This window comes from Oncorhynchus mykiss, unplaced genomic scaffold (genome assembly GCF_013265735.2).
Source record: "Oncorhynchus mykiss isolate Arlee unplaced genomic scaffold, USDA_OmykA_1.1 un_scaffold_564, whole genome shotgun sequence".
Lineage (NCBI taxonomy): Eukaryota > Metazoa > Chordata > Actinopteri > Salmoniformes > Salmonidae > Oncorhynchus > Oncorhynchus mykiss.
In genome coordinates, this window is record NW_023494011.1 from 37,089 (window position 1) to 62,687 (window position 25,599).

Here is a 25,599-nt window from a genome sequence, read left to right on the forward strand (position 1 = left end):
GCGGTTATTAACATGTCATAGGTGGGTCGCGAGATATGAGTGAACATTCAGAATCATACACTATTTCTTCATAATGTTGGTCGTTCGAGGACACTGCATTTCTCATTTGGCTCTGGAGCTTAAAAATTGTAAAAACGTCTGAAACAGCAGATGAATGATTTCGTGCAAGTAATTATCCTACAATATGGTGGGGAACTTTGTCAAACGGCAGAGTTGCTGAGTTTCTTAGCTTGCATAGTAAGTCTTAACTCATTCAAAAAACAACCCTTCTAAAATTACATTGCAGTGCCGTGACCCAGATTCAAACCGGGGTTGCTGCGACCACAACGCAGAGTACTAACCACTATACGATCACGGCCGGCTACAAGAGCTGGCTTTGTAAAGCCTACATAGGCTGTGAAAGTGATGTGCACAAGCTGGCTAAACTCTTTTCATTTTGGTCTCGATAATGAATAAACTGAAGAAACAGTGGAGCTTTACACAGTCGGTAGGTTTTTTCTCATTCAAAAAGTGCCCTTTTTCCGTGACATTGGAATATCTCAATTGCATCCTCCTCACGTCATCTCTAATTCTCTAAACCCATTGGTGAGAAAACCTGAGTGCCCTCCCCTCTGACCTTCTCCACCAATGTGAACAATAAAAAGGTACTGCTGAGATTTGAACTCAGGAACTCCTGTTTACTAGACAGGCACTTTAACCAACTAAGCCACAGCACCCATAAAAGTCATATATGTTGCAGATGTGAACACCCACACCTATTTGAATCAAACCAGTCTCATTAATTTAACCCACATCTCTGTCTAGCAAAATCACATCACAAAAGAGATGTCTTTTACTAATATTGGAAACGATACAGACACCTTCAATTGTCTAGCAACAGGGTTTCTTAAGCTACGTTTTGGGACGCAAAGTGGGCCTGAGCATGTGAGAGGCAGTGTTGCCAAATCCTCAGGAAGGAAAGTAGCTATTGCTGGTCCTAAAAGTAGCTAGAAGTCGCTAAATGACGTCATCACATAATTTTCATAATTGGCCAAGTGGATGTAATTGTGATTGACGCTGTAGGAGAGAGGAATAACGTCTCGGGAGAGACAAAAAGTGAGTAAAAAACACCCTAAGTATGTTTAGAACTACAATTGAACTTTCTTCTGTCGATTCTTGTCTTTTTTCTGAATACTCACTAAATATAGCGACAAAGTCGCTAAGTTGGCAACACTGGTGAGAGGTGGGTAGCGAGATATCAGTAATCAATGGTAATCACATACTATTTCTTCGTAACTATGATCATTCGAGGACAGTACATTTTTCATTTGGGTCTCGAGATGAATAAACTCAAGAACCTCTGACATGAATTCTTAAACTATGATTTGGGACCCAAAGCGGTTATTAACATGTCATAGGTGGGTCGCGAGATATGAGTGAACATTCAGAATCATACACTATTTCTTCATAATGTTGGTCGTTCGAGGACACTGCTATTTCTCATTTGGCTCTCGAGCTTAAAAATGGTAAAAACGTCTGAAACAGCAGATGAATCATTTCGTGTAAGTAATTAACCTACAATATGGTGGGGAACTTTGTCAAACGGCAGAGTTGCTGAGTTTCTTAGCTTGCATAGTAAGTCTTAACTCATTCAAAAAACAACCCTTCTAAAATTACATTGCAGTGCCGTGACCCGGATTCGAACCGGGGTTGCTGCGACCACAACGCAGAGTACTAACCACTATACGATCACGGCCGGCTACAAGAGTTGGCTTTGTAAAGCCTACATAGGCTGTGAAAGTGATGTGCACAAGCTGGCTAAACTCTTTTCATTTTGGTCTCGATAATGAATAAACTGAAGAAACAGTGGAGCTTTACACAGTCGGTAGGTTTTTTCTCATTCAAAAAGTGCCCTTTTTCCGTGACATTGGAATATCTCAATTGCATCCTCCTCACGTCATCTCTAATTCTCTAAACCCATTGGTGAGAAAACCTGAGTGCCCTCCCCTCTGACCTTCTCCACCAATGTGAACAATAAAAAGGTACTGCTGAGATTTGAACTCAGGATCTCCTGTTTACTAGACAGGCACTTTAACCAACTAAGCCACAGCACCCATAAAAGTCATATATGTTGCAGATGTGAACACCCACACCTATTTGAATCAAACCAGTCTCATTAATTTAACCCACATCTCTGTCTAGCAAAATCACATCACAAAAGAGATGTCTTTTACTAATATTGGAAACGATACAGACACCTTCAATTGTCTAGCAACAGGGTTTCTTAAGCTACGTTTTGGGACGCAAAGTGGGCCTGAGCATGTGAGAGGCAGTGTTGCCAAATCCTCAGGAAGGAAAGTAGCTATTGCTGGTCCTAAAAGTAGCTAGAAGTCGCTAAATGACGTCATCACATAATTTTCATAATTGGCCAAGTGGATGTAATTGTGATTGACGCTGTAGGAGAGAGGAATAACGTCTCGGGAGAGACAAAAAGTGAGTAAAAAACACCCTAAGTATGTTTAGAACTACAATTGAACTTTCTTCTGTCGATTCTTGTCTTTTTTCTGAATACCTCCTAAATATAGCGACAAAGTCGCTAAGTTGGCAACACTGGTGAGAGGTGGGTAGCGAGATATCAGTAATCAATGGTAATCACATACTATTTCTTCGTAACTATGATCATTTCGAGGACAGTACATTTTTCATTTGGGTCTCGAGATGAATAAACTCAAGAACCTCTGACATGAATTCTTAAACTATGATTTGGGACCCAAAGCGGTTATTAACATGTCATAGGTGGGTCGCGAGATATGAGTGAACATTCAGAATCATATACTATTTCTTCATAATGTTGGTCGTTCGAGGACACTGCATTTCTCATTTGGCTCTGGAGCTTAAAAATGGTAAAAACGTCTGAAACAGCAGATGAATCATTTCGTGTAAGTAATTAACCTACAATATGGTGGGGAACTTTGTCAAACGGCAGAGTTGCTGAGTTTCTTAGCTTGCATAGTAAGTCTTAACTCATTCAAAAAACAACCCTTCTAAAATTACATTGCAGTGCCGTGACCCGGATTCGAACCGGGGTTGCTGCGACCACAACGCAGAGTACTAACCACTATACGATCACGGCCGGCTACAAGAGCTGGCTTTGTAAAGCCTACATAGGCTGTGAAAGTGATGTGCACAAGCTGGCTAAACTCTTTTCATTTTGGTCTCGATAATGAATAAACTGAAGAAACAGTGGAGCTTTACACAGTCGGTAGGTTTTTTCTCATTCAAAAAGTGCCCTTTTTCCGTGACATTGGAATATCTCAATTGCATCCTCCTCACGTCATCTCTAATTCTCTAAACCCATTGGTGAGAAACCTGAGTGCCCTCCCCTCTGACCTTCTCCACCAATGTGAACAATAAAAAGGTACTGCTGAGATTTGAACTCAGGATCTCCTGTTTACTAGACAGGCACTTTAACCAACTAAGCCACAGCACCCATAAAAGTCATATATGTTGCAGATGTGAACACCCACACCTATTTGAATCAAACCAGTCTCATTAATTTAACCCACATCTCTGTCTAGCAAAATCACATCACAAAAGAGATGTCTTTTACTAATATTGGAAACGATACAGACACATTCAATTGTCTAGCAACAGGGTTTCTTAAGCTACGTTTTGGGACGCAAAGTGGGCCTGAGCATGTGAGAGGCAGTGTTGCCAAATCCTCAGGAAGGAAAGTAGCTATTGCTGGTCCTAAAAGTAGCTAGAAGTCGCTAAATGACGTCATCACATAATTTTCATAATTGGCCAAGTGGATGTAATTGTGATTGACGCTGTAGGAGAGAGGAATAACGTCTCGGGAGAGACAAAAAGTGAGTAAAAAACACCCTAAGTATGTTTAGAACTACAATTGAACTTTCTTCTGTCGATTCTTGTCTTTTTTCTGAATACCTCCTAAATATAGCGACAAAGTCGCTAAGTTGGCAACACTGGTGAGAGGTGGGTAGCGAGATATCAGTAATCAATGGTAATCACATACTATTTCTTCGTAACTATGATCATTCGAGGACAGTACATTTTTCATTTGGGTCTCGAGATGAATAAACTCAAGAACCTCTGACATGAATTCTTAAACTATGATTTGGGACCCAAAGCGGTTATTAACATGTCATAGGTGGGTCGCGAGATATGAGTGAACATTCAGAATCATATACTATTTCTTCATAATGTTGGTCGTTCGAGGACACTGCATTTCTCATTTGGCTCTGGAGCTTAAAAATTGTAAAAACGTCTGAAACAGCAGATGAATCATTTCGTGTAAGTAATTAACCTACAATATGGTGGGGAACTTTGTCAAACGGCAGAGTTGCTGAGTTTCTTAGCTTGCATAGTAAGTCTTAACTCATTCAAAAAACAACCCTTCTAAAATTACATTGCAGTGCCGTGACCCGGATTCGAACCGGGGTTGCTGCGACCACAACGCAGAGTACTAACCACTATACGATCACGGCCGGCTACAAGAGTTGGCTTTGTAAAGCCTACATAGGCTGTGAAAGTGATGTGCACAAGCTGGCTAAACTCTTTTCATTTTGGTCTCGATAATGAATAAACTGAAGAAACAGTGGAGCTTTACACAGTCGGTAGGTTTTTTCTCATTCAAAAAGTGCCCTTTTTCCGTGACATTGGAATATCTCAATTGCATCCTCCTCACGTCATCTCTAATTCTCTAAACCCATTGGTGAGAAACCTGAGTGCCCTCCCCTCTGACCTTCTCCACCAATGTGAACAATAAAAAGGTACTGCTGAGATTTGAACTCAGGATCTCCTGTTTACTAGACAGGCACTTTAACCAACTAAGCCACAGCACCCATAAAAGTCATATATGTTGCAGATGTGAACACCCACACCTATTTGAATCAAACCAGTCTCATTAATTTAACCCACATCTCTGTCTAGCAAAATCACATCACAAAAGAGATGTCTTTTACTAATATTGGAAACGATACAGACACCTTCAATTGTCTAGCAACAGGGTTTCTTAAGCTACGTTTTGGGACGCAAAGTGGGCCTGAGCATGTGAGAGGCAGTGTTGCCAAATCCTCAGGAAGGAAAGTAGCTATTGCTGGTCCTAAAAGTAGCTAGAAGTCGCTAAATGACGTCATCACATAATTTTCATAATTGGCCAAGTGGATGTAATTGTGATTGACGCTGTAGGAGAGAGGAATAACGTCTCGGGAGAGACAAAAAGTGAGTAAAAAACACCCTAAGTATGTTTAGAACTACAATTGAACTTTCTTCTGTCGATTCTTGTCTTTTTTCTGAATACCTCACTAAATATAGCGACAAAGTCGCTAAGTTGGCAACACTGGTGAGAGGTGGGTAGCGAGATATCAGTAATCAATGGTAATCACATACTATTTCTTCGTAACTATGATCATTCGAGGACAGTACATTTTTCATTTGGGTCTCGAGATGAATAAACTCAAGAACCTCTGACATGAATTCTTAAACTATGATTTGGGACCCAAAGCGGTTATTAACATGTCATAGGTGGGTCGCGAGATATGAGTGAACATTCAGAATCATACTACTATTTCTTCATAATGTTGGTCGTTCGAGGACACTGCATTTCTCATTTGGCTCTGGAGCTTAAAAATTGTAAAAACGTCTGAAACAGCAGATGAATCATTTCGTGTAAGTAATTAACCTACAATATGGTGGGGAACTTTGTCAAACGGCAGAGTTGCTGAGTTTCTTAGCTTGCATAGTAAGTCTTAACTCATTCAAAAAACAACCCTTCTAAAATTACATTGCAGTGCCGTGACCCGGATTCGAACCGGGGTTGCTGCGACCACAACGCAGAGTACTAACCACTATACGATCACGGCCGGCTACAAGAGTTGGCTTTGTAAAGCCTACATAGGCTGTGAAAGTGATGTGCACAAGCTGGCTAAACTCTTTTCATTTTGGTCTCGATAATGAATAAACTGAAGAAACAGTGGAGCTTTACACAGTCGGTAGGTTTTTTCTCATTCAAAAAGTGCCCTTTTTCCGTGACATTGGAATATCTCAATTGCATCCTCCTCACGTCATCTCTAATTCTCTAAATCCCATTGGTGAGAAAACCTGAGTGCCCTCCCCTCTGACCTTCTCCACCAATGTGAACAATAAAAAGGTACTGCTGAGATTTGAACTCAGGATCTCCTGTTTACTAGACAGGCACTTTAACCAACTAAGCCACAGCACCCATAAAAGTCATATATGTTGCAGATGTGAACACCCACACCTATTTGAATCAAACCAGTCTCATTAATTTAACCCACATCTCTGTCTAGCAAAATCACATCACAAAAGAGATGTCTTTTACTAATATTGGAAACGATACAGACACATTCAATTGTCTAGCAACAGGGTTTCTTAAGCTACGTTTTGGGACGCAAAGTGGGCCTGAGCATGTGAGAGGCAGTGTTGCCAAATCCTCAGGAAGGAAAGTAGCTATTGCTGGTCCTAAAAGTAGCTAGAAGTCGCTAAATGACGTCATCACATAATTTTCATAATTGGCCAAGTGGATGTAATTGTGATTGACGCTGTAGGAGAGAGGAATAACGTCTCGGGAGAGACAAAAAGTGAGTAAAAAACACCCTAAGTATGTTTAGAACTACAATTGAACTTTCTTCTGTCGATTCTTGTCTTTTTTCTGAATACCTCCTAAATATAGCGACAAAGTCGCTAAGTTGGCAACACTGGTGAGAGGTGGGTAGCGAGATATCAGTAATCAATGGTAATCACATACTATTTCTTCGTAACTATGATCATTCGAGGACAGTACATTTTTCATTTGGGTCTCGAGATGAATAAACTCAAGAACCTCTGACATGAATTCTTAAACTATGATTTGGGACCCAAAGCGGTTATTAACATGTCATAGGTGGGTCGCGAGATATGAGTGAACATTCAGAATCATATACTATTTCTTCATAATGTTGGTCGTTCGAGGACACTGCATTTCTCATTTGGCTCTGGAGCTTAAAAATTGTAAAAACGTCTGAAACAGCAGATGAATCATTTCGTGTAAGTAATTAACCTACAATATGGTGGGGAACTTTGTCAAACGGCAGAGTTGCTGAGTTTCTTAGCTTGCATAGTAAGTCTTAACTCATTCAAAAAACAACCCTTCTAAAATTACATTGCAGTGCCGTGACCCGGATTCGAACCGGGGTTGCTGCGACCACAACGCAGAGTACTAACCACTATACGATCACGGCCGGCTACAAGAGTTGGCTTTGTAAAGCCTACATAGGCTGTGAAAGTGATGTGCACAAGCTGGCTAAACTCTTTTCATTTTGGTCTCGATAATGAATAAACTGAAGAAACAGTGGAGCTTTACACAGTCGGTAGGTTTTTTCTCATTCAAAAAGTGCCCTTTTTCCGTGACATTGGAATATCTCAATTGCATCCTCCTCACGTCATCTCTAATTCTCTAAACCCATTGGTGAGAAAACCTGAGTGCCCTCCCCTCTGACCTTCTCCACCAATGTGAACAATAAAAAGGTACTGCTGACATTTGAACTCAGGATCTCCTGTTTACTAGACAGGCACTTTAACCAACTAAGCCACAGCACCCATAAAAGTCATATATGTTGCAGATGTGAACACCCACACCTATTTGAATCAAACCAGTCTCATTAATTTAACCCACATCTCTGTCTAGCAAAATCACATCACAAAAGAGATGTCTTTTACTAATATTGGAAACGATACAGACACCTTCAATTGTCTAGCAACAGGGTTTCTTAAGCTACGTTTTGGGACGCAAAGTGGGCCTGAGCATGTGAGAGGCAGTGTTGCCAAATCCTCAGGAAGGAAAGTAGCTATTGCTGGTCCTAAAAGTAGCTAGAAGTCGCTAAATGACGTCATCACATAATTTTCATAATTGGCCAAGTGGATGTAATTGTGATTGACGCTGTAGGAGAGAGGAATAACGTCTCGGGAGAGACAAAAAGTGAGTAAAAAACACCCTAAGTATGTTTAGAACTACAATTGAACTTTCTTCTGTCGATTCTTGTCTTTTTTCTGAATACCTCCTAAATATAGCGACAAAGTCGCTAAGTTGGCAACACTGGTGAGAGGTGGGTAGCGAGATATCAGTAATCAATGGTAATCACATACTATTTCTTCGTAACTATGATCATTCGAGGACAGTACATTTTTCATTTGGGTCTCGAGATGAATAAACTCAAGAACCTCTGACATGAATTCTTAAACTATGATTTGGGACCCAAAGCGGTTATTAACATGTCATAGGTGGGTCGCGAGATATGAGTGAACATTCAGAATCATATACTATTTCTTCATAATGTTGGTCGTTCGAGGACACTGCATTTCTCATTTGGCTCTGGAGCTTAAAAATGGTAAAAACGTCTGAAACAGCAGATGAATCATTTCGTGTAAGTAATTAACCTACAATATGGTGGGGAACTTTGTCAAACGGCAGAGTTGCTGAGTTTCTTAGCTTGCATAGTAAGTCTTAACTCATTTAAAAAACAACCCTTCTAAAATTACATTGCAGTGCCGTGACCCGGATTCGAACCAGGGTTGCTGCGACCACAACGCAGAGTACTAACCACTATACGATCACGGCCGGCTACAAGAGTTGGCTTTGTAAAGCCTACATAGGCTGTGAAAGTGATGTGCACAAGCTGGCTAAACTCTTTTCATTTTGGTCTCGATAATGAATAAACTGAAGAAACAGTGGAGCTTTACACAGTCGGTAGGTTTTTTCTCATTCAAAAAGTGCCCTTTTTCCGTGACATTGGAATATCTCAATTGCATCCTCCTCACGTCATCTCTAATTCTCTAAACCCATTGGTGAGGAAACTTGAGTGCCCTCCCCTCTGACCTTCTCCACCAATGTGAACAATAAAAAGGTACTGCTGAGATTTGAACTCAGGATCTCCTGTTTACTAGACAGGCACTTTAACCAACTAAGCCACAGCACCCATAAAAGTCATATATGTTGCAGATGTGAACACCCACACCTATTTGAATCAAACCAGTCTCATTAATTTAACCCACATCTCATGTCTAGCAAAATCACATCACAAAAGAGATGTCTTTTACTAATATTGGAAACGATACAGACACATTCAATTGTCTAGCAACAGGGTTTCTTAAGCTACGTTTTGGGACGCAAAGTGGGCCTGAGCATGTGAGAGGCAGTGTTGCCAAATCCTCAGGAAGGAAAGTAGCTATTGCTGGTCCTAAAAGTAGCTAGAAGTCGCTAAATGACGTCATCACATAATTTTCATAATTGGCCAAGTGGATGTAATTGTGATTGACGCTGTAGGAGAGAGGAATAACGTCTCGGGAGAGACAAAAAGTGAGTAAAAAACACCCTAAGTATGTTTAGAACTACAATTGAACTTTCTTCTGTCGATTCTTGTCTTTTTTCTGAATACCTCCTAAATATAGCGACAAAGTCGCTAAGTTGGCAACACTGGTGAGAGGTGGGTAGCGAGATATCAGTAATCAATGGTAATCACATACTATTTCTTCGTAACTATGATCATTCGAGGACAGTACATTTTTCATTTGGGTCTCGAGATGAATAAACTCAAGAACCTCTGACATGAATTCTTAAACTATGATTTGGGACCCAAAGCGGTTATTAACATGTCATAGGTGGGTCGCGAGATATGAGTGAACATTCAGAATCATATACTATTTCTTCATAATGTTGGTCGTTCGAGGACACTGCATTTCTCATTTGGCTCTGGAGCTTAAAAATGGTAAAAACGTCTGAAACAGCAGATGAATCATTTTGTGTAAGTAATTAACCTACAATATGGTGGGGAACTTTGTCAAACGGCAGAGTTGCTGAGTTTCTTAGCTTGCATAGTAAGTCTTAACTCATTTAAAAAACAACCCTTCTAAAATTACATTGCAGTGCCGTGACCCGGATTCGAACCAGGGTTGCTGCGACCACAACGCAGAGTACTAACCACTATACGATCACTGCCGGCTACAAGAGTTGGCTTTGTAAAGCCTACATAGGCTGTGAAAGTGATGTGCACAAGCTGGCTAAACTCTTTTCATTTTGGTCTCGATAATGAATAAACTGAAGAAACAGTGGAGCTTTACACAGTCGGTAGGTTTTTTCTCATTCAAAAAGTGCCCTTTTTCCGTGACATTGGAATATCTCAATTGCATCCTCCTCACGTCATCTCTAATTCTCTAAACCCATTGGTGAGAAAACCTGAGTGCCCTCCCCTCTGACCTTCTCCACCAATGTGAACAATAAAAAGGTACTGCTGACATTTGAACTCAGGATCTCCTGTTTACTAGACAGGCACTTTAACCAACTAAGCCACAGCACCCATAAAAGTCATATATGTTGCAGATGTGAACACCCACACCTATTTGAATCAAACCAGTCTCATTAATTTAACCCACATCTCTGTCTAGCAAAATCACATCACAAAAGAGATGTCTTTTACTAATATTGGAAACGATACAGACACCTTCAATTGTCTAGCAACAGGGTTTCTTAAGCTACGTTTTGGGACGCAAAGTGGCCTGAGCATGTGAGAGGCAGTGTTGCCAAATCCTCAGGAAGGAAAGTAGCTATTGCTGGTCCTAAAAGTAGCTAGAAGTCGCTAAATGACGTCATCACATAATTTTCATAATTGGCCAAGTGGATGTAATTGTGATTGACGCTGTAGGAGAGAGGAATAACGTCTCGGGAGAGACAAAAAGTGAGTAAAAAACACCCTAAGTATGTTTAGAACTACAATTGAACTTTCTTCTGTCGATTCTTGTCTTTTTTCTGAATACCTCCTAAATATAGCGACAAAGTCGCTAAGTTGGCAACACTGGTGAGAGGTGGGTAGCGAGATATCAGTAATCAATGGTAATCACATACTATTTCTTCGTAACTATGATCATTCGAGGACAGTACATTTTTCATTTGGGTCTCGAGATGAATAAACTCAAGAACCTCTGACATGAATTCTTAAACTATGATTTGGGACCCAAAGCGGTTATTAACATGTCATAGGTGGGTCGCGAGATATGAGTGAACATTCAGAATCATATACTATTTCTTCATAATGTTGGTCGTTCGAGGACACTGCATTTCTCATTTGGCTCTGGAGCTTAAAAATGGTAAAAACGTCTGAAACAGCAGATGAATCATTTTGTGTAAGTAATTAACCTACAATATGGTGGGGAACTTTGTCAAACGGCAGAGTTGCTGAGTTTCTTAGCTTGCATAGTAAGTCTTAACTCATTTAAAAAACAACCCTTCTAAAATTACATTGCAGTGCCGTGACCCGGATTCGAACCAGGGTTGCTGCGACCACAACGCAGAGTACTAACCACTATACGATCACTGCCGGCTACAAGAGTTGGCTTTGTAAAGCCTACATAGGCTGTGAAAGTGATGTGCACAAGCTGGCTAAACTCTTTTCATTTTGGTCTCGATAATGAATAAACTGAAGAAACAGTGGAGCTTTACACAGTCGGTAGGTTTTTTCTCATTCAAAAAGTGCCCTTTTTCCGTGACATTGGAATATCTCAATTGCATCCTCCTCACGTCATCTCTAATTCTCTAAACCCATTGGTGAGAAAACCTGAGTGCCCTCCCCTCTGACCTTCTCCACCAATGTGAACAATAAAAAGGTACTGCTGAGATTTGAACTCAGGATCTCCTGTTTACTAGACAGGCACTTTAACCAACTAAGCCACAGCACCCATAAAAGTCATATATGTTGCAGATGTGAACACCCACACCTATTTGAATCAAACCAGTCTCATTAATTTAACCCACATCTCTGTCTAGCAAAATCACATCACAAAAGAGATGTCTTTTACTAATATTGGAAACGATACAGACACCTTCAATTGTCTAGCAACAGGGTTTCTTAAGCTACGTTTTGGGACGCAAAGTGGGCCTGAGCATGTGAGAGGCAGTGTTGCCAAATCCTCAGGAAGGAAAGTAGCTATTGCTGGTCCTAAAAGTAGCTAGAAGTCGCTAAATGACGTCATCACATAATTTTCATAATTGGCCAAGTGGATGTAATTGTGATTGACGCTGTAGGAGAGAGGAATAACGTCTCGGGAGAGACAAAAAGTGAGTAAAAAACACCCTAAGTATGTTTAGAACTACAATTGAACTTTCTTCTGTCGATTCTTGTCTTTTTTCTGAATACCTCCTAAATATAGCGACAAAGTCGCTAAGTTGGCAACACTGGTGAGAGGTGGGTAGCGAGATATCAGTAATCAATGGTAATCACATACTATTTCTTCGTAACTATGATCATTCGAGGACAGTACATTTTTCATTTGGGTCTCGAGATGAATAAACTCAAGAACCTCTGACATGAATTCTTAAACTATGATTTGGGACCCAAAGCGGTTATTAACATGTCATAGGTGGGTCGCGAGATATGAGTGAACATTCAGAATCATATACTATTTCTTCATAATGTTGGTCGTTCGAGGACACTGCATTTCTCATTTGGCTCTGGAGCTTAAAAATGGTAAAAACGTCTGAAACAGCAGATGAATCATTTTGTGTAAGTAATTAACCTACAATATGGTGGGGAACTTTGTCAAACGGCAGAGTTGCTGAGTTTCTTAGCTTGCATAGTAAGTCTTAACTCATTTAAAAAACAACCCTTCTAAAATTACATTGCAGTGCCGTGACCCGGATTCGAACCAGGGTTGCTGCGACCACAACGCAGAGTACTAACCACTATACGATCACTGCCGGCTACAAGAGTTGGCTTTGTAAAGCCTACATAGGCTGTGAAAGTGATGTGCACAAGCTGGCTAAACTCTTTTCATTTTGGTCTCGATAATGAATAAACTGAAGAAACAGTGGAGCTTTACACAGTCGGTAGGTTTTTTCTCATTCAAAAAGTGCCCTTTTTCCGTGACATTGGAATATCTCAATTGCATCCTCCTCACGTCATCTCTAATTCTCTAAACCCATTGGTGAGAAAACCTGAGTGCCCTCCCCTCTGACCTTCTCCACCAATGTGAACAATAAAAAGGTACTGCTGACATTTGAACTCAGGATCTCCTGTTTACTAGACAGGCACTTTAACCAACTAAGCCACAGCACCCATAAAAGTCATATATGTTGCAGATGTGAACACCCACACCTATTTGAATCAAACCAGTCTCATTAATTTAACCCACATCTCTGTCTAGCAAAATCACATCACAAAAGAGATGTCTTTTACTAATATTGGAAACGATACAGACACCTTCAATTGTCTAGCAACAGGGTTTCTTAAGCTACGTTTTGGGACGCAAAGTGGGCCTGAGCATGTGAGAGGCAGTGTTGCCAAATCCTCAGGAAGGAAAGTAGCTATTGCTGGTCCTAAAAGTAGCTAGAAGTCGCTAAATGACGTCATCACATAATTTTCATAATTGGCCAAGTGGATGTAATTGTGATTGACGCTGTAGGAGAGAGGAATAACGTCTCGGGAGAGACAAAAAGTGAGTAAAAAACACCCTAAGTATGTTTAGAACTACAATTGAACTTTCTTCTGTCGATTCTTGTCTTTTTTCTGAATACCTCCTAAATATAGCGACAAAGTCGCTAAGTTGGCAACACTGGTGAGAGGTGGGTAGCGAGATATCAGTAATCAATGGTAATCACATACTATTTCTTCGTAACTATGATCATTCGAGGACAGTACATTTTTCATTTGGGTCTCGAGATGAATAAACTCAAGAACCTCTGACATGAATTCTTAAACTATGATTTGGGACCCAAAGCGGTTATTAACATGTCATAGGTGGGTCGCGAGATATGAGTGAACATTCAGAATCATATACTATTTCTTCATAATGTTGGTCGTTCGAGGACACTGCATTTCTCATTTGGCTCTGGAGCTTAAAAATGGTAAAAACGTCTGAAACAGCAGATGAATCATTTTGTGTAAGTAATTAACCTACAATATGGTGGGGAACTTTGTCAAACGGCAGAGTTGCTGAGTTTCTTAGCTTGCATAGTAAGTCTTAACTCATTTAAAAAACAACCCTTCTAAAATTACATTGCAGTGCCGTGACCCAGATTCGAACCAGGGTTGCTGCGACCACAACGCAGAGTACTAACCACTATACGATCACTGCCGGCTACAAGAGTTGGCTTTGTAAAGCCTACATAGGCTGTGAAAGTGATGTGCACAAGCTGGCTAAACTCTTTTCATTTTGGTCTCGATAATGAATAAACTGAAGAAACAGTGGAGCTTTACACAGTCGGTAGGTTTTTTCTCATTCAAAAAGTGCCCTTTTTCCGTGACATTGGAATATCTCAATTGCATCCTCCTCACGTCATCTCTAATTCTCTAAACCCATTGGTGAGAAAACCTGAGTGCCCTCCCCTCTGACCTTCTCCACCAATGTGAACAATAAAAAGGTACTGCTGACATTTGAACTCAGGATCTCCTGTTTACTAGACAGGCACTTTAACCAACTAAGCCACAGCACCCATAAAAGTCATATATGTTGCAGATGTGAACACCCACACCTATTTGAATCAAACCAGTCTCATTAATTTAACCCACATCTCTGTCTAGCAAAATCACATCACAAAAGAGATGTCTTTTACTAATATTGGAAACGATACAGACACCTTCAATTGTCTAGCAACAGGGTTTCTTAAGCTACGTTTTGGGACGCAAAGTGGGCCTGAGCATGTGAGAGGCAGTGTTGCCAAATCCTCAGGAAGGAAAGTAGCTATTGCTGGTCCTAAAAGTAGCTAGAAGTCGCTAAATGACGTCATCACATAATTTTCATAATTGGCCAAGTGGATGTAATTGTGATTGACGCTGTAGGAGAGAGGAATAACGTCTCGGGAGAGACAAAAAGTGAGTAAAAAACACCCTAAGTATGTTTAGAACTACAATTGAACTTTCTTCTGTCGATTCTTGTCTTTTTTCTGAATACCTCCTAAATATAGCGACAAAGTCGCTAAGTTGGCAACACTGGTGAGAGGTGGGTAGCGAGATATCAGTAATCAATGGTAATCACATACTATTTCTTCGTAACTATGATCATTCGAGGACAGTACATTTTCATTTGGGTCTCGAGATGAATAAACTCAAGAACCTCTGACATGAATTCTTAAACTATGATTTGGGACCCAAAGCGGTTATTAACATGTCATAGGCTGGGTCGCGAGATATGAGTGAACATTCAGAATCATATACTATTTCTTCATAATGTTGGTCGTTCGAGGACACTGCATTTCTCATTTGGCTCTGGAGCTTAAAAATGGTAAAAACGTCTGAAACAGCAGATGAATCATTTTGTGTAAGTAATTAACCTACAATATGGTGGGGAACTTTGTCAAACGGCAGAGTTGCTGAGTTTCTTAGCTTGCATAGTAAGTCTTAACTCATTTAAAAAACAACCCTTCTAAAATTACATTGCAGTGCCGTGACCCGGATTCGAACCAGGGTTGCTGCTGACCACAACGCAGAGTACTAACCACTATACGATCACGGCCGGCTACAAGAGTTGGCTTTGTAAAGCCTACATAGGCTGTGAAAGTGATGTGCACAAGCTGGCTAAACTCTTTTAATTTTGGTCTCGATAATGAATAAACTGAAGAAACAGTGGAGCTTTACACAGTCGGTAGGTTTTTTCTCATTCAAAAAGTGCCCTTTTTCCGTGACATTGGAATATCTCAATTGCATCCTCCTCACGTCATCTCTAATTCTCTAAACCCATTGGTGAGAAAACCTTGAGTGCCCTCCCCTCTGACCTTCTCCACCAATGTGAACAATAAAAAGGTACTGCTGAGATTTGAACTCAGGATCTCCTGTTTACTAGACAGGCACTTTAACCAACTAAGCCACAGCACCCATAAAAGTCATATATGTTGCAGATGTGAACACCCGACACCTATTTGAATCAAACCAGTCTCATTAATTTAACCCACATCCCTGTCTAGCAAAATCACATCACAAAAGAGATGTCTTTTACTAATATTGGAAACGATACAGACACCTTCAATTGTCTAGCAACAGGGTTTCTTAAGCTACGTTTTGGGACGCAAAGTGGGCCTGAGCATGTGAGAGGCAGTGTTGCCAAATCCTCAGGAAGGAAAGTAGCTATTGCTGGTCCTAAAAGTAGCTAGAAGTCGCTAAATGACGTCATCACATAATTTTCATAATTGGCCAAGTGGATGTAATTGTGATTGACGCTGTAGGAGAGAGGAATAACGTCTCGGGAGAGACAAAAAGTGAGTAAAAAACACCCTAAGTATGTTTAGAACTACAATTGAACTTTCTTCTGTCGATTCTTGTCTTTTTTCTGAATACCTCCTAAATATAGCGACAAAGTCGCTAAGTTGGCAACACTGGTGAGAGGTGGGTAGCGAGATATCAGTAATCAATGGTAATCACATACTATTTCTTCGTAACTATGATCATTCGAGGACAGTACATTTTTCATTTGGGTCTCGAGATGAATAAACTCAAGAACCTCTGACATGAATTCTTAAACTATGATTTGGGACCCAAAGCGGTTATTAACATGTCATAGGTGGGTCGCGAGATATGAGTGAACATTCAGAATCATATACTATTTCTTCATAATGTTGGTCGTTCGAGGACACTGCATTTCTCATTTGGCTCTGGAGCTTAAAAATTGTAAAAACGTCTGAAACAGCAGATGAATCATTTCGTGTAAGTAATTAACCTACAATATGGTGGGGAACTTTGTCAAACGGCAGAGTTGCTGAGTTTCTTAGCTTGCATAGTAAGTCTTAACTCATTCAAAAAACAACCCTTCTAAAATTACATTGCAGTGCCGTGACCCGGATTCGAACCGGGTTTGCTGCTACCACAACGCAGAGTACTAACCACTATACGATCACGGCCGGCTACAAGAGTTGGCTTTGTAAAGCCTACATAGGCTGTGAAAGTGATGTGCACAAGCTGGCTAAACTCTTTTCATTTTGGTCTCGATAATGAATAAACTGAAGAAACAGTGGAGCTTTACACAGTCGGTAGGTTTTTTCTCATTCAAAAAGTGCCCTTTTTCCGTGACATTGGAATATCTCAATTGCATCCTCCTCACGTCATCTCTAATTCTCTAAACCCATTGGTGAGAAAACCTGAGTGCCCTCCCCTCTGACCTTCTCCACCAATGTGAACAATAAAAAGGTACTGCTGAGATTTGAACTCAGGATCTCCTGTTTACTAGACAGGCACTTTAACCAACTAAGCCACAGCACCCATAAAAGTCATATATGTTGCAGATGTGAACACCCACACCTATTTGAATCAAACCAGTCTCATTAATTTAACCCACATCTCTGTCTAGCAAAATCACATCACAAAAGAGATGTCTTTTACTAATATTGGAAACGATACAGACACCTTCAATTGTCTAGCAACAGGGTTTCTTAAGCTACGTTTTGGGACGCAAAGTGGGCCTGAGCATGTGAGAGGCAGTGTTGCCAAATCCTCAGGAAGGAAAGTAGCTATTGCTGGTCCTAAAAGTAGCTAGAAGTCGCTAAATGACGTCATCACATAATTTTCATAATTGGCCAAGTGGATGTAATTGTGATTGACGCTGTAGGAGAGAGGAATAACGTCTCGGGAGAGACAAAAAGTGAGTAAAAAACACCCTAAGTATGTTTAGAACTACAATTGAACTTTCTTCTGTCGATTCTTGTCTTTTTTCTGAATACCTCCTAAATATAGCGACAAAGTCGCTAAGTTGGCAACACTGGTGAGAGGTGGGTAGCGAGATATCAGTAATCAATGGTAATCACATACTATTTCTTCGTAACTATGATCATTCGAGGACAGTACATTTTTCATTTGGGTCTCGAGATGAATAAACTCAAGAACCTCTGACATGAATTCTTAAACTATGATTTGGGACCCAAAGCGGTTATTAACATGTCATAGGTGGGTCGCGAGATATGAGTGAACATTCAGAATCATATACTATTTCTTCATAATGTTGGTCGTTCGAGGACACTGCATTTCTCATTTGGCTCTGGAGCTTAAAAATGGTAAAAACGTCTGAAACAGCAGATGAATCATTTCGTGTAAGTAATTAACCTACAATATGGTGGGGAACTTTGTCAAACGGCAGAGTTGCTGAGTTTCTTAGCTTGCATAGTAAGTCTTAACTCATTCAAAAAACAACCCTTCTAAAATTACATTGCAGTGCCGTGACCCGGATTCGAACCGGGTTGCTGCGACCACAACGCAGAGTACTAACCACTATACGATCACGGCCGGCTACAAGAGTTGGCTTTGTAAAGCCTACATAGGCTGTGAAAGTGATGTGCACAAGCTGGCTAAACTCTTTTCATTTTGGTCTCGATAATGAATAAACTGAAGAAACAGTGGAGCTTTACACAGTCGGTAGGTTTTTTCTCATTCAAAAAGTGCCCTTTTTCCGTGACATTGGAATATCTCAATTGCATCCTCCTCACGTCATCTCTAATTCTCTAAACCCATTGGTGAGAAAACCTGAGTGCCCTCCCCTCTGACCTTCTCCACCAATGTGAACAATAAAAAGGTACTGCTGAGATTTGAACTCAGGATCTCCTGTTTACTAGACAGGCACTTTAACCAACTAAGCCACAGCACCCATAAAAGTCATATATGTTGCAGATGTGAACACCCACACCTATTTGAATCAAACCAGTCTCATTAATTTAACCCACATCTCTGTCTAGCAAAATCACATCACAAAAGAGATGTCTTTTACTAATATTGGAAACGATACAGACACCTTCAATTGTCTAGCAACAGGGTTTCTTAAGCTACGTTTTGGGACGCAAAGTGGGCCTGAGCATGTGAGAGGCAGTGTTGCCAAATCCTCAGGAAGGAAAGTAGCTATTGCTGGTCCTAAAAGTAGCTAGAAGTCGCTAAATGACGTCATCACATAATTTTCATAATTGGCCAAGTGGATGTAATTGTGATTGACGCTGTAGGAGAGAGGAATAACGTCTCGGGAGAGACAAAAAGTGAGTAAAAAACACCCTAAGTATGTTTAGAACTACAATTGAACTTTCTTCTGTCGATTCTTGTCTTTTTTCTGAATACCTCCTAAATATAGCGACAAAGTCGCTAAGTTGGCAACACTGGTGAGAGGTGGGTAGCGAGATATCAGTAATCAATGGTAATCACATACTATTTCTTCGTAACTATGATCATTCGAGGACAGTACATTTTTCATTTGGGTCTCGAGATGAATAAACTCAAGAACCTCTGACATGAATTCTTAAACTATGATTTGGGACCCAAAGCGGTTATTAACATGTCATAGGTGGGTCGCGAGATATGAGTGAACATTCAGAATCATATACTATTACTTCATAATGTTGGTCGTTCGAGGACACTGCATTTCTCATTTGGCTCTGGAGCTTAAAAATTGTAAAAACGTCTGAAACAGCAGATGAATCATTTCGTGTAAGTAATTAACCTACAATATGGTGGGGAACTTTGTCAAACGGCAGAGTTGCTGAGTTTCTTAGCTTGCATAGTAAGTCTTAACTCATTCAAAAAACAACCCTTCTAAAATTACATTGCAGTGCCGTGACCCGGATTCGAACCGGGGTTGCTGCGACCACAACGCAGAGTACTAACCACTATACGATCACGGCCGGCTACAAGAGTTGGCTTTGTAAAGCCTACATAGGCTGTGAAAGTGATGTGCACAAGCTGGCTAAACTCTTTTCATTTTGGTCTCGATAATGAATAAACTGAAGAAACAGTGGAGCTTTACACAGTCGGTAGGTTTTTTCTCATTCAAAAAGTGCCCTTTTTCCGTGACATTGGAATATCTCAATTGCATCCTCCTCACGTCATCTCTAATTCTCTAAACCCATTGGTGAGAAAACCTGAGTGCCCTCCCCTCTGACCTTCTCCACCAATGTGAACAATAAAAAGGTACTGCTGAGATTTGAACTCAGGATCTCCTGTTTACTAGACAGGCACTTTAACCAACTAAGCCACAGCACCCATAAAAGTCATATATGTTGCAGATGTGAACACCCACACCTATTTGAATCAAACCAGTCTCATTAATTTAACCCACATCTCTGTCTAGCAAAATCACATCACAAAAGAGATGTCTTTTACTAATATTGGAAACGATACAGACACCTTCAATTGTCTAGCAACAGGGTTTCTTAAGCTACGTTTTGGGACGCAAAGTGGGCCTGAGCATGTGAGAGGCAGTGTTGCCAAATCCTCAGGAAGGAAAGTAGCTATTGCTGGTCCTAAAAGTAGCTAGAAGTCGCTAAATGACGTCATCACATAATTTTCATAATTGGCCAAGTGGATGTAATTGTGATTGACGCTGTAGGAGAGAGGAATAACGTCTCGGGAGAGACAAAAAGTGAGTAAAAAACACCCTAAGTATGTTTAGAACTACAATTGAACTTTCTTCTGTCGATTCTTGTCTTTTTTCTGAATACCTCCTAAATATAGCGACAAAGTCGCTAAGTTGGCAACACTGGTGAGAGGTGGGTAGCGAGATATCAGTAATCAATGGTAATCACATACTATTTCTTCGTAACTATGATCATTCGAGGACAGTACATTTTTCATTTGGGTCTCGAGATGAATAAACTCAAGAACCTCTGACATGAATTCTTAAACTATGATTTGGGACCCAAAGCGGTTATTAACATGTCATAGGTGGGTCGCGAGATATGAGTGAACATTCAGAATCATATACTATTTCTTCATAATGTTGGTCGTTCGAGGACACTGCATTTCTCATTTGGCTCTGGAGCTTAAAAATTGTAAAAACGTCTGAAACAGCAGATGAATCATTTCGTGTAAGTAATTAACCTACAATATGGTGGGGAACTTTGTCAAACGGCAGAGTTGCTGAGTTTCTTAGCTTGCATAGTAAGTCTTAACTCATTCAAAAAACAACCCTTCTAAAATTACATTGCAGTGCCGTGACCCGGATTCGAACCGGGGTTGCTGCGACCACAACGCAGAGTACTAACCACTATACGATCACGGCCGGCTACAAGAGTTGGCTTTGTAAAGCCTACATAGGCTGTGAAAGTGATGTGCACAAGCTGGCTAAACTCTTTTCATTTTGGTCTCGATAATGAATAAACTGAAGAAACAGTGGAGCTTTACACAGTCGGTAGGTTTTTTCTCATTCAAAAAGTGCCCTTTTTCCGTGACATTGGAATATCTCAATTGCATCCTCCTCACGTCATCTCTAATTCTCTAAACCCATTGGTGAGAAAACCTGAGTGCCCTCCCCTCTGACCTTCTCCACCAATGTGAACAATAAAAGGTACTGCTGAGATTTGAACTCAGGATCTCCTGTTTACTAGACAGGCACTTTAACCAACTAAGCCACAGCACCCATAAAAGTCATATATGTTGCAGATGTGAACACCCACACCTATTTGAATCAAACCAGTCTCATTAATTTAACCCACATCTCTGTCTAGCAAAATCACATCACAAAAGAGATGTCTTTTACTAATATTGGAAACGATACAGACACCTTCAATTGTCTAGCAACAGGGTTTCTTAAGCTACGTTTTGGGACGCAAAGTGGGCCTGAGCATGTGAGAGGCAGTGTTGCCAAATCCTCAGGAAGGAAAGTAGCTATTGCTGGTCCTAAAAGTAGCTAGAAGTCGCTAAATGACGTCATCACATAATTTTCATAATTGGCCAAGTGGATGTAATTGTGATTGACGCTGTAGGAGAGAGGAATAACGTCTCGGGAGAGACAAAAAGTGAGTAAAAAACACCCTAAGTATGTTTAGAACTACAATTGAACTTTCTTCTGTCGATTCTTGTCTTTTTTCTGAATACCTCACTAAATATAGCGACAAAGTCGCTAAGTTGGCAACACTGGTGAGAGGTGGGTAGCGAGATATCAGTAATCAATGGTAATCACATACTATTTCTTCGTAACTATGATCATTCGAGGACAGTACATTTTTCATTTGGGTCTCGAGATGAATAAACTCAAGAACCTCTGACATGAATTCTTAAACTATGATTTGGGACCCAAAGCGGTTATTAACATGTCATAGGTGGGTCGCGAGATATGAGTGAACATTCAGAATCATATACTATTTCTTCATAATGTTGGTCGTTCGAGGACACTGCATTTCTCATTTGGCTCTGGAGCTTAAAAATTGTAAAAACGTCTGAAACAGCAGATGAATCATTTCGTGTAAGTAATTAACCTACAATATGGTGGGGAACTTTGTCAAACGGCAGAGTTGCTGAGTTTCTTAGCTTGCATAGTAAGTCTTAACTCATTCAAAAAACAACCCTTCTAAAATTACATTGCAGTGCCGTGACCCGGATTCGAACCGGGGTTGCTGCGACCACAACGCAGAGTACTAACCACTATACGATCACGGCCGGCTACAAGAGCTGGCTTTGTAAAGCCTACATAGGCTGTGAAAGTGATGTGCACAAGCTGGCTAAACTCTTTTCATTTTGGTCTCGATAATGAATAAACTGAAGAAACAGTGGAGCTTTACACAGTCGGTAGGTTTTTTCTCATTCAAAAAGTGCCCTTTTTCCGTGACATTGGAATATCTCAATTGCATCCTCCTCACGTCATCTCTAATTCTCTAAACCCATTGGTGAGAAAACCTGAGTGCCCTCCCCTCTGACCTTCTCCACCAATGTGAACAATAAAAAGGTACTGCTGAGATTTGAACTCAGGATCTCCTGTTTACTAGACAGGCACTTTAACCAACTAAGCCACAGCACCCATAAAAGTCATATATGTTGCAGATGTGAACACCCACACCTATTTGAATCAAACCAGTCTCATTAATTTAACCCACATCTCTGTCTAGCAAAATCACATCACAAAAGAGATGTCTTTTACTAATATTGGAAACGATACAGACACCTTCAATTGTCTAGCAACAGGGTTTCTTAAGCTACGTTTTGGGACGCAAAGTGGGCCTGAGCATGTGAGAGGCAGTGTTGCCAAATCCTCAGGAAGGAAAGTAGCTATTGCTGGTCCTAAAAGTAGCTAGAAGTCGCTAAATGACGTCATCACATAATTTTCATAATTGGCCAAGTGGATGTAATTGTGATTGACGCTGTAGGAGAGAGGAATAACGTCTCGGGAGAGACAAAAAGTGAGTAAAAAACACCCTAAGTATGTTTAGAACTACAATTGAACTTTCTTCTGTCGATTCTTGTCTTTTTTCTGAATACTCACTAAATATAGCGACAAAGTCGCTAAGTTGGCAACACTGGTGAGAGGTGGGTAGCGAGATATCAGTAATCAATGGTAATCACATACTATTTCTTCGTAACTATGATCATTCGAGGACAGTACATTTTTCATTTGGGTCTCGAGATGAATAAACTCAAGAACCTCTGACATGAATTCTTAAACTATGATTTGGGACCCAAAGCGGTTATTAACATGTCATAGGTGGGTCGCGAGATATGAGTGAACATTCAGAATCATACACTATTTCTTCATAATGTTGGTCGTTCGAGGACACTGCATTTCTCATTTGGCTCTCGGAGCTTAAAAATGGTAAAAACGTCTGAAACAGCAGATGAATCATTTCGTGTAAGTAATTAACCTACAATATGGTGGGGAACTTTGTCAAACGGCAGAGTTGCTGAGTTTCTTAGCTTGCATAGTAAGTCTTAACTCATTCAAAAAACAACCCTTCTAAAATTACATTGCAGTGCCGTGACCCGGATTCGAACCGGGGTTGCTGCGACCACAACGCAGAGTACTAACCACTATACGATCACGGCCGGCTACAAGAGCTGGCTTTGTAAAGCCTACATAGGCTGTGAAAGTGATGTGCACAAGCTGGCTAAACTCTTTTCATTTTGGTCTCGATAATGAATAAACTGAAGAAACAGTGGAGCTTTACACAGTCGGTAGGTTTTTTCTCATTCAAAAAGTGCCCTTTTTCCGTGACATTGGAATATCTCAATTGCATCCTCCTCACGTCATCTCTAATTCTCTAAACCCATTGGTGAGAAAACCTGAGTGCCCTCCCCTCTGACCTTCTCCACCAATGTGAACAATAAAAAGGTACTGCTGAGATTTGAACTCAGGATCTCCTGTTTACTAGACAGGCACTTTAACCAACTAAGCCACAGCACCCATAAAAGTCATATATGTTGCAGATGTGAACACCCACACCTATTTGAATCAAACCAGTCTCATTAATTTAACCCACATCTCTGTCTAGCAAAATCACATCACAAAAGAGATGTCTTTTACTAATATTGGAAACGATACAGACACCTTCAATTGTCTAGCAACAGGGTTTCTTAAGCTACGTTTTGGGACGCAAAGTGGGCCTGAGCATGTGAGAGGCAGTGTTGCCAAATCCTCAGGAAGGAAAGTAGCTATTGCTGGTCCTAAAAGTAGCTAGAAGTCGCTAAATGACGTCATCACATAATTTTCATAATTGGCCAAGTGGATGTAATTGTGATTGACGCTGTAGGAGAGAGGAATAACGTCTCGGGAGAGACAGAAAGTGAGTAAAAAACACCCTAAGTATGTTTAGAACTACAATTGAACTTTCTTCTGTCGATTCTTGTCTTTTTTCTGAATACTCACTAAATATAGCGACAAAGTCGCTAAGTTGGCAACACTGGTGAGAGGTGGGTAGCGAGATATCAGTAATCAATGGTAATCACATACTATTTCTTCGTAACTATGATCATTCGAGGACAGTACATTTTTCATTTGGGTCTCGAGATGAATAAACTCAAGAACCTCTGACATGAATTCTTAAACTATGATTTGGGACCCAAAGCGGTTATTAACATGTCATAGGTGGGTCGCGAGATATGAGTGAACATTCAGAATCATACACTATTTCTTCATAATGTTGGTCGTTCGAGGACACTGCATTTCTCATTTGGCTCTCGAGCTTAAAAATTGTAAAAACGTCTGAAACAGCAGATGAATCATTTCGTGTAAGTAATTAACCTACAATATGGTGGGGAACTTTGTCAAACGGCAGAGTTGCTGAGTTTCTTAGCTTGCATAGTAAGTCTTAACTCATTCAAAAAACAACCCTTCTAAAATTACATTGCAGTGCCGTGACCCGGATTCGAACCGGGGTTGCTGCGACCACAACGCAGAGTACTAACCACTATACGATCACGGCCGGCTACAAGAGCTGGCTTTGTAAAGCCTACATAGGCTGTGAAAGTGATGTGCACAAGCTGGCTAAACTCTTTTCATTTTGGTCTCGATAATGAATAAACTGAAGAAACAGTGGAGCTTTACACAGTCGGTAGGTTTTTTCTCATTCAAAAAGTGCCCTTTTTCCGTGACATTGGAATATCTCAATTGCATCCTCCTCACGTCATCTCTAATTCTCTAAACCCATTGGTGAGAAAACCTGAGTGCCCTCCCCTCTGACCTTCTCCACCAATGTGAACAATAAAAAGGTACTGCTGAGATTTGAACTCAGGATCTCCTGTTTACTAGACAGGCACTTTAACCAACTAAGCCACAGCACCCATAAAAGTCATATATGTTGCAGATGTGAACACCCACACCTATTTGAATCAAACCAGTCTCATTAATTTAACCCACATCTCTGTCTAGCAAAATCACATCACAAAAGAG

General features: G+C 40.5%; 25 non-coding genes across 25 annotated transcripts; all 25 read right to left on the bottom strand.

Annotated features, from left to right (window-relative positions):
* Window positions 1-1,663: 1,663 nt before the first annotated feature.
* trnah-gug lies at window positions 1,664-1,735 on the bottom strand. The gene has a single exon. It is a non-coding gene; the product is annotated as a tRNA-His (tRNA).
* Window positions 1,736-2,019: 284 nt separating this feature from the next.
* On the bottom strand, window positions 2,020-2,093 carry trnat-agu. Its single transcript has one exon. It is a non-coding gene; the product is annotated as a tRNA-Thr (tRNA).
* Window positions 2,094-3,040: 947 nt separating this feature from the next.
* Window positions 3,041-3,112, bottom strand: trnah-gug. The gene has a single exon. It is a non-coding gene; the product is annotated as a tRNA-His (tRNA).
* A 283-nt stretch (window positions 3,113-3,395) lies between these two features.
* On the bottom strand, window positions 3,396-3,469 carry trnat-agu. The gene has a single exon. It is a non-coding gene; the product is annotated as a tRNA-Thr (tRNA).
* Window positions 3,470-4,415: 946 nt separating this feature from the next.
* Window positions 4,416-4,487, bottom strand: trnah-gug. The gene has a single exon. It is a non-coding gene; the product is annotated as a tRNA-His (tRNA).
* A 283-nt stretch (window positions 4,488-4,770) lies between these two features.
* On the bottom strand, window positions 4,771-4,844 carry trnat-agu. Its single transcript has one exon. It is a non-coding gene; the product is annotated as a tRNA-Thr (tRNA).
* A 948-nt stretch (window positions 4,845-5,792) lies between these two features.
* On the bottom strand, window positions 5,793-5,864 carry trnah-gug. Its single transcript has one exon. It is a non-coding gene; the product is annotated as a tRNA-His (tRNA).
* A 285-nt stretch (window positions 5,865-6,149) lies between these two features.
* On the bottom strand, window positions 6,150-6,223 carry trnat-agu. The gene has a single exon. It is a non-coding gene; the product is annotated as a tRNA-Thr (tRNA).
* A 946-nt stretch (window positions 6,224-7,169) lies between these two features.
* On the bottom strand, window positions 7,170-7,241 carry trnah-gug. The gene has a single exon. It is a non-coding gene; the product is annotated as a tRNA-His (tRNA).
* A 1,304-nt stretch (window positions 7,242-8,545) lies between these two features.
* Window positions 8,546-8,617, bottom strand: trnah-gug. The gene has a single exon. It is a non-coding gene; the product is annotated as a tRNA-His (tRNA).
* Window positions 8,618-8,901: 284 nt separating this feature from the next.
* On the bottom strand, window positions 8,902-8,975 carry trnat-agu. The gene has a single exon. It is a non-coding gene; the product is annotated as a tRNA-Thr (tRNA).
* A 2,678-nt stretch (window positions 8,976-11,653) lies between these two features.
* trnat-agu lies at window positions 11,654-11,727 on the bottom strand. Its single transcript has one exon. It is a non-coding gene; the product is annotated as a tRNA-Thr (tRNA).
* Window positions 11,728-15,783: 4,056 nt separating this feature from the next.
* On the bottom strand, window positions 15,784-15,857 carry trnat-agu. Its single transcript has one exon. It is a non-coding gene; the product is annotated as a tRNA-Thr (tRNA).
* A 1,303-nt stretch (window positions 15,858-17,160) lies between these two features.
* trnat-agu lies at window positions 17,161-17,234 on the bottom strand. The gene has a single exon. It is a non-coding gene; the product is annotated as a tRNA-Thr (tRNA).
* Window positions 17,235-18,535: 1,301 nt separating this feature from the next.
* trnat-agu lies at window positions 18,536-18,609 on the bottom strand. The gene has a single exon. It is a non-coding gene; the product is annotated as a tRNA-Thr (tRNA).
* Window positions 18,610-19,555: 946 nt separating this feature from the next.
* Window positions 19,556-19,627, bottom strand: trnah-gug. Its single transcript has one exon. It is a non-coding gene; the product is annotated as a tRNA-His (tRNA).
* Window positions 19,628-19,911: 284 nt separating this feature from the next.
* Window positions 19,912-19,985, bottom strand: trnat-agu. The gene has a single exon. It is a non-coding gene; the product is annotated as a tRNA-Thr (tRNA).
* Window positions 19,986-20,931: 946 nt separating this feature from the next.
* trnah-gug lies at window positions 20,932-21,003 on the bottom strand. Its single transcript has one exon. It is a non-coding gene; the product is annotated as a tRNA-His (tRNA).
* A 283-nt stretch (window positions 21,004-21,286) lies between these two features.
* Window positions 21,287-21,360, bottom strand: trnat-agu. The gene has a single exon. It is a non-coding gene; the product is annotated as a tRNA-Thr (tRNA).
* A 947-nt stretch (window positions 21,361-22,307) lies between these two features.
* trnah-gug lies at window positions 22,308-22,379 on the bottom strand. Its single transcript has one exon. It is a non-coding gene; the product is annotated as a tRNA-His (tRNA).
* A 284-nt stretch (window positions 22,380-22,663) lies between these two features.
* On the bottom strand, window positions 22,664-22,737 carry trnat-agu. The gene has a single exon. It is a non-coding gene; the product is annotated as a tRNA-Thr (tRNA).
* Window positions 22,738-23,684: 947 nt separating this feature from the next.
* On the bottom strand, window positions 23,685-23,756 carry trnah-gug. The gene has a single exon. It is a non-coding gene; the product is annotated as a tRNA-His (tRNA).
* A 284-nt stretch (window positions 23,757-24,040) lies between these two features.
* On the bottom strand, window positions 24,041-24,114 carry trnat-agu. The gene has a single exon. It is a non-coding gene; the product is annotated as a tRNA-Thr (tRNA).
* Window positions 24,115-25,060: 946 nt separating this feature from the next.
* On the bottom strand, window positions 25,061-25,132 carry trnah-gug. The gene has a single exon. It is a non-coding gene; the product is annotated as a tRNA-His (tRNA).
* A 284-nt stretch (window positions 25,133-25,416) lies between these two features.
* trnat-agu lies at window positions 25,417-25,490 on the bottom strand. Its single transcript has one exon. It is a non-coding gene; the product is annotated as a tRNA-Thr (tRNA).
* Window positions 25,491-25,599: the final 109 nt, after the last annotated feature.